At 41.5% G+C, this 6,350-nt stretch overlaps 1 non-coding gene across 1 annotated transcript; it reads left to right on the top strand.

Moving 5' to 3' along the window:
- Positions 1 to 5,224: 5,224 nt before the first annotated feature.
- LOC111826841 lies at positions 5,225 to 5,331 on the top strand. The gene has a single exon (XR_002830273.1). It is a non-coding gene; the product is annotated as a U6 spliceosomal RNA (small nuclear RNA).
- Positions 5,332 to 6,350: the final 1,019 nt, after the last annotated feature.

Raw genomic sequence — 6,350 nt, 5'->3', positions numbered from 1 at the left:
CTCAGTGGATAATGCCTCGGCCTGCCCAACGCAGATTCTGGGTTCAATTCTGACCAAGGGCATGTACCTAGGTTGCAGGTTCCTCCCTGGCTCCGGCCCAGGTCAGGGCTCATGCAGGAGGCAACCAGTCAAAGTGTTCCTCTCACTTTGATGTTTCTGTCTTTCCCTTTCTCTTCCACATTCTCTAAAAATCAATGGAAACATATCCCCAGGTGAGGATAAAGAAAGAAAGAAATGTCATATCCTATGAAAGACACTTCTTGAAAATGCCTAAAGAAAGTTGTCATTTTTTCATGGTAAAGGGACTGGAGTCCGTGTTGATGAAAACACCTTGGTGGCTGCGGTGACTGGCAGTGGCTGCAACAGTGCAGTGATGGGGCTGGTGCCTTCCCCTGATCAGCCCGGTTGACTCCCACAAAGGGAGGCCAGACTGTGGCTTAGGCCCACTCCCCAAGGGGAGCAGGGAGCAGGTAGTAGGACATCCCCTAGAACTCCCAGTATGTAATAGGGGGCAAGCTGGGCTGAGGGAACCCCCTCCCCAGTGCACAAATTTTTGTGCACCGGGCCCCTAGTATTTAATATAAAACCTCATCACAGTTTGTTATAATATCAAACTGTTGGAAACAATCTAAATGTTGAGTAGTAGTACAGACAGGTTAAATTATGATAAGGCTTAAAATAGGATACTATTCAGAAAAAATGATTTTGCATAAACTTTCAAATGATTCAGCAAGAATGTATGTGTGTGTAATAGACAACACAAGAATAAGGGAGAAATTGTGAACAAAGAGCAAATGTGGCAAAATGACGTGATTAAGTTAGAAACTATGAAAGGTCTGAGATTTTTACTTTACTTGCAGGTAACAAGTTAGCCTCCCCCATCCTCCCCCCTCCCCACACACAAACACACATTTTTTTGGCAGCAGGGTCCAGATTTTTGTCCCTGGAGACCATAGCTGCCAATTCTTGTAGCCTTCCTTCTGAAGAATAGCCTCGGGGTGTTCTCTCCATCCCACCCAAGTGCCAGCTCCCTGTAATGGGGGAGCTGGCTTCTCCACCCAAGCCTCTCAATCAGGAACTGTTCTCTTCTTTTGAACATCGTGGGAGATGGATGAGCTCAGGCCAGGGCTGATTGAGGTGGGTGGAGTGTGGAGTTTCTCAGGAAGGGAAGCAGGGCACTGCTAGAGCCTTCAGGGTGCACTTTGCAAATTTTGTCTCGTCGCCGAAACTGGTTTGGCTCAGTGGATAGAGCGTCGGCCTGCGGACTGAAAGGTCCCAGGTTCGATTCTGGTCAAGGGCATGTACCTGGGTTGCGGGCACATCCCCAGTGGGAGATGTGCAGGAGGCAGCTGATTAATGTTTCTCTCTCATCGATGTTTCTAACTATCTCTCTCCCTTCCTCTCTGTAAAAAATCAATAAAATATATTTTAAAAAAAAATTTTGTCTCGTGAATTTTGTGTGTGTGTATGTGTGTGTGTAAGTCTGGGTCATGGCAAAAGCAGCTACTAGAGCAACATCTTATGTTGGTTTCTAAGCCCCATACACAGGAAATAAAGCAGGTGGGTTACATTACAACAGAGGAACCCTGAAATTAGGAAACTTTGATCTTATATATGACTGTTAGTAATTGTCTATCCTCCCTTTATTCTACAACTAGAGGCCCGGTGCATGGATTTGTGCACCGGTGGGGTCCCTCAGCCTGGCCTGCGCCCTCTCGCAATCCGGGACACCTTTAGGGATGTAGTAGTGCGCAAAGTGGCAGGCAGCTGGGTAGGAGCCCGAGCCCTGGCTGGGTGCCGCACTGCTTCTGCTCATCCCGCCCTGCTGTGCCTGCTGCAGCTGCTCAGTAGCACTGCGGTGGAGGCAGGAGAGGCTCGCACCGCCACAGTGGCACTTGCCAGCTGTGAGCCCGGTATCTGGCGCCCATTGGTCAGCTGAGCAGTGCTCCCACTGTGGGAGAGCACTGACCACCAGGGGACAGCTCCTGCATTGAGCGTCTGCCCCCTGGTGGTCAGTGCATGTCATAGTGATTGGTCAAATGGTCGAACAGTCGCTTAGGGTTTTATATATATAGATGTAAGCAAGCCCTCTCCAGGAAAGGAAGTGGGGGGATCTTTATTATTTTGGACATCTCCAAGGAGGGAAATATGTCTAAGCTTTACTACACTGGAATAGCTCTGTAGGGTAGGAAAAAACCTTTTCCTCTATTTTCTTTGGTAGCTGGAGCCGTGCAAATTGAAATAACAAAGCAGAGATTAATAGGAGAGTAAGTTTTAGTTCATATGCATTCTGGGGGGACAAGAGAGTCACAGAAATGAAGGGAAAGCTCCAAAGAGGTGGTTATACCCAGAGGCTTGTATATCATTTTAACAAAGAGCAATACATTTGTCGGGAAATGACAAGACAAAGGAAAGGGGGTTTAGGTTTTTACGGGTAGTAAATTGTGGGAAGGTAAATATATGGAGAAAACTAATGGAAGATAAGGGTTATTTTCAGTAAAGTTTGTGATGTCTGGGTGGCCTCTCTGGGCTGGGAAGTTTAGCATCATATCTGGTGATTACAAGTTGTTCTGTTCTTCCTGGTATGAGAGAGAGATGGGGAACCAAAAGGGAAATTTATGTCCTGCTTTTAGGCAAATAGGGGGAGGAGAGAGAGCTTTTTCTGCATCTGCTATTTCTCAGTTGCCTTCAGCTTAAAATAGTCCTTATGCCAAAGTGGCATATTTTGGGGTGGCACATTCCGATCCCCTTCAACTCCTTATACAAACATTCTTGAATTGGTTTTAAATGCTTTCGATCAGAGACCTGAACTGTGTGGAAAGATGTTCAGAGGGAATCATCTCCCAATAGTAGTTCTATACGAAGGGTTTAAGGGTCTTTATTGAACTGTTCTATCAAACTTGCCCTAAGTTTGAAAAAATTTTAAATAAAAAAATGGGGAAACAATTATCCAGAGATGTATTAGACATGGAAATTGTTTAGAATATATTAAGTAGAAGAGTGGATTATTCATGGTGTGTAGTAAGACCTTGATTTTATAATAGTTAGGTATGCGTGTGTTTAACTACAGTGAAAAGAAAATCTGGAAGGGGTTTTATATTATTAGTGTTTATCTTTGGTTGAGTAAGAGCATCAGGTTTTTCTTTTTTATTAATTTTCTTTTTGCCTATATGTATTTTTCTTTTTCTCCTATGAGTGGTTTTGTGAGTAAATTTTTTTTTAACTTTATCAAATATAGAATCCCTTTCTGTCTTCTAGTGGGAATAGTTATCAGTGATTCTACCCCCCCCCCCATCTTGGATATACTTAAACAGCCCTAAAAAGTGGGGAGGCAAGAGGGTGAGAGAAAGAGAAAGAAAGCATAGGGGGAGTAAAGAGAAGAGACCTAGGAGAAGAGACAGGTCTGGGAGGATTTTTCAAGTGAAATGCTGATCAATATAAACTCCCTTATTTACCTTCCTTACAAAATCAGTAAATTCTCTGATATTTTTGTATGAATGGAATTTCTGGAAGCTCAAAGAAAAGAAAGAGGAGACAATAGTAATATGGGTTACATTTTGGATGCTTCCGGGGATTTTCAAACTAAAGTCCGCTGTCCAGTTATATTTAGGATTAAATGGTTACCTAGAATAGTGGTTCTCATACTCTTAAAAAGTATTGTATTGAGGACTATAAAGAGCTTTTCTTATTTATTTATTTATTTATTTATTTACTTACTTACTTACTTACTTATTTTTGTTAATTCTCACTCAATGATATTTCCCATTGCTTTTTGGAGGGAGGTGGAGAGAGAGAGAGAGAAACATCAATGTGAGAGAGTCACATCGATTGGTTGTCTCCTGTCCCTGGGGTGCCGGGATTGAACTTGCAACCGATACATGCCCTTGACCAGAATGGAACCAATGACCCTTCAGCCACAGGCTGGCACTCAAAACACTGAGCAAAACTGGCCATACAAGAGCTTTTATTTATGTGGGTTATAACTATTTGATATTATCCATATTTCTAATGTTTAAGAGATTTAGGTATACCAGAGAACAGATTAATTTGTAATTCCAATTTAAAGTACAAATTGTGGCACATTCTCTCTCTCTCTCTCTCTCTCTCTCCCTCTCTCTCTCTCTCTCTCTCTTGCTCGTACTTTTCTCCTCTCCTTCCCTCAGGCACCCTTGTCTGCCTCTCTTTCCTAAGTTCCAAGTTTCCTAAGTGCCTCTGTGACTCCTTTCCTGAGTACAGGCTCCCCTTTTCTATTTCCGTGACTTTCCAAGCAAACTTTCTCTTATAATTTGAAAAAATAAAAATGTATATATTGTGTAACTGATTTAGACTTGGAATTCAAAGTTTAACTCTTACTAAATTTATAAACAGTATTGGACCATTAAAAAGAAGTTAAGTTCCATCATGTTTATACATTTCATTATGAGACTTATTTTACTTGAGAAGGTATTTGCTAGTCACTTTTCTTGGAAAGTTTTGTTATAATTGAAGGAATGAAAATGAAATGTGTTTATTACATTTATGAAGGCAACTTAAAAATGTTTAGAGTAAAAAAATGAATATTACATCTTGGTAGATTTATAAATCTACCAAATCAGATCCGGGAATTGAATTTAAAAGTTTAAGAACTAGGCTTTAAAATTTGCAACATTAACAGGTAAAATAGTAATTTTAAAAAACCAGAGTAGTTTCTGAATAATCTTTTATGTGCACAAAATTGCGCCCAAATGCATAAAATAGCCTTATTGACAAGTTTATAAGAGTCAGATTGTTTTATTGAGAAATTCCTGCATATGTGAGTCATTTCTCTGGGCTGTCTAATTTTCCCAGAAAAAAAAATTCTCCAATCTCCTGCACATGCAGAAATAATCTGCAGCTACAGGGGTGGCTTCACGGGTGCATAACTTGTATAGTCGCACTTAGAACTCACATTTGTTGTAATGCTCTGCTGTCACTATCTTAAAATTTTTAAAAAAATATATTTTATTGATTTTTTTACAGAGAGGAAGGGAGAGGGATAGAGAGTTAGAAACATCGATGAGAGAGAAACATTGACCAGCTGCCTCCTGCACACCCCCCACTGGGGATGTGCCCGCAACCAACGTACATGCCCTTGACTGGAATCGAACCCGGGACCCTTCAGTCCGCAGGCCGACGCTCCATCCACTGAGCCAAACCGGTCAGGGCTATCCTAAAATTTTTAATACTTTTTAAAACAAGAAGCTCCGTGCTCGCTTTGGCAGCACATATACTAAAATTGGAAGGATACAGAGAAGATCAGCATGGCCCCTGTGCAAGGATGCCACGCAAAGTTGTGAAGTGTTCCATATTTAAAAAATAAAATAAAATAAAAATAAATAAAACAAGAAGCCCCACATTTTCATTTTGCACTGGCCCTGCAAGTTCTGTAGCCGGTCCTGCCTGGCAGTCAGAGTTCTGGCAGCCACGCAGTGGGAGAGGACTGGAGTCTCAAGGCTCTTTCTGTAGCTCCCCCAGCCCCCGCATCTCCCACCCTCGGTTGTGCCTGTTGTCCACCAGTCCACCGCCTCTCCGGTGTAATTTTAAGAGATCCCCTTTTCTGCCAGGCTGGAGAGGGACTGTCAGAGGCCACGTGGGCTAGAGGAGAAGGTGGAGGGGGGTTGGCCTAATTCCTCTACTTTTGGCTAGTTCTGTGATAGGACTCAGCCTGCTTTTTGAGGCTTTCTTCTCTGTGGACATTTGCAAAGTGGAAAAATTTAAACAAAATTAATTACCAATTATTCTGTTGTCAACTTTTGTCTGGCTCTCTCATTCTGTGCTCTTGTGGGTTTATGCCTTTTGTTCCTTTAGTTTCATTTTAGTGAGGTTTTGGGAGACAGGAGATAAATGCAAGTGTCCAATCTGCCATGTATGACCACTAGTCTCAATTGTTTCCATAGAAACAACTAGTCTTTTCTTTTTGGCACCCATTTTTGTTGGTTTATATAATACTTAGTTAAATTATATAATTACAATTACAAGTAGAACTAGCATAAATAAATTTAAGAACAAACCCAATTGACACTTGCTTGGTAAATACACAACTCAGTTAATGGGAACAGAAGTGTGTGGGCATCAGTTAATTTATTTTACAGAGGAAATGAAAACTGGTTAAGTGGGGCAAGTTGACTTAAATGGAGATTTACTGAGCTTATGCTTTAATTGAATACAAGACATTCATAAAGAGGGTGCATTATTAAAAGTCGAACAATTTGGCTCCTTGGATAACCAATTGAACTTTAAAGAAGCTTATCTGTCTTTAAAAACTCGAACAAACAAATGCTTTTCTGGTATCAGGCAGTTCTCTGCACTTTGACCGTGGATATTACTGATGT

This window comes from Myotis lucifugus, unplaced genomic scaffold (genome assembly GCF_000147115.1).
Source record: "Myotis lucifugus unplaced genomic scaffold, Myoluc2.0 scaffold_105, whole genome shotgun sequence".
Lineage (NCBI taxonomy): Eukaryota > Metazoa > Chordata > Mammalia > Chiroptera > Vespertilionidae > Myotis > Myotis lucifugus.
This window is presented reverse-complemented; position numbering and strand designations above follow the sequence as displayed.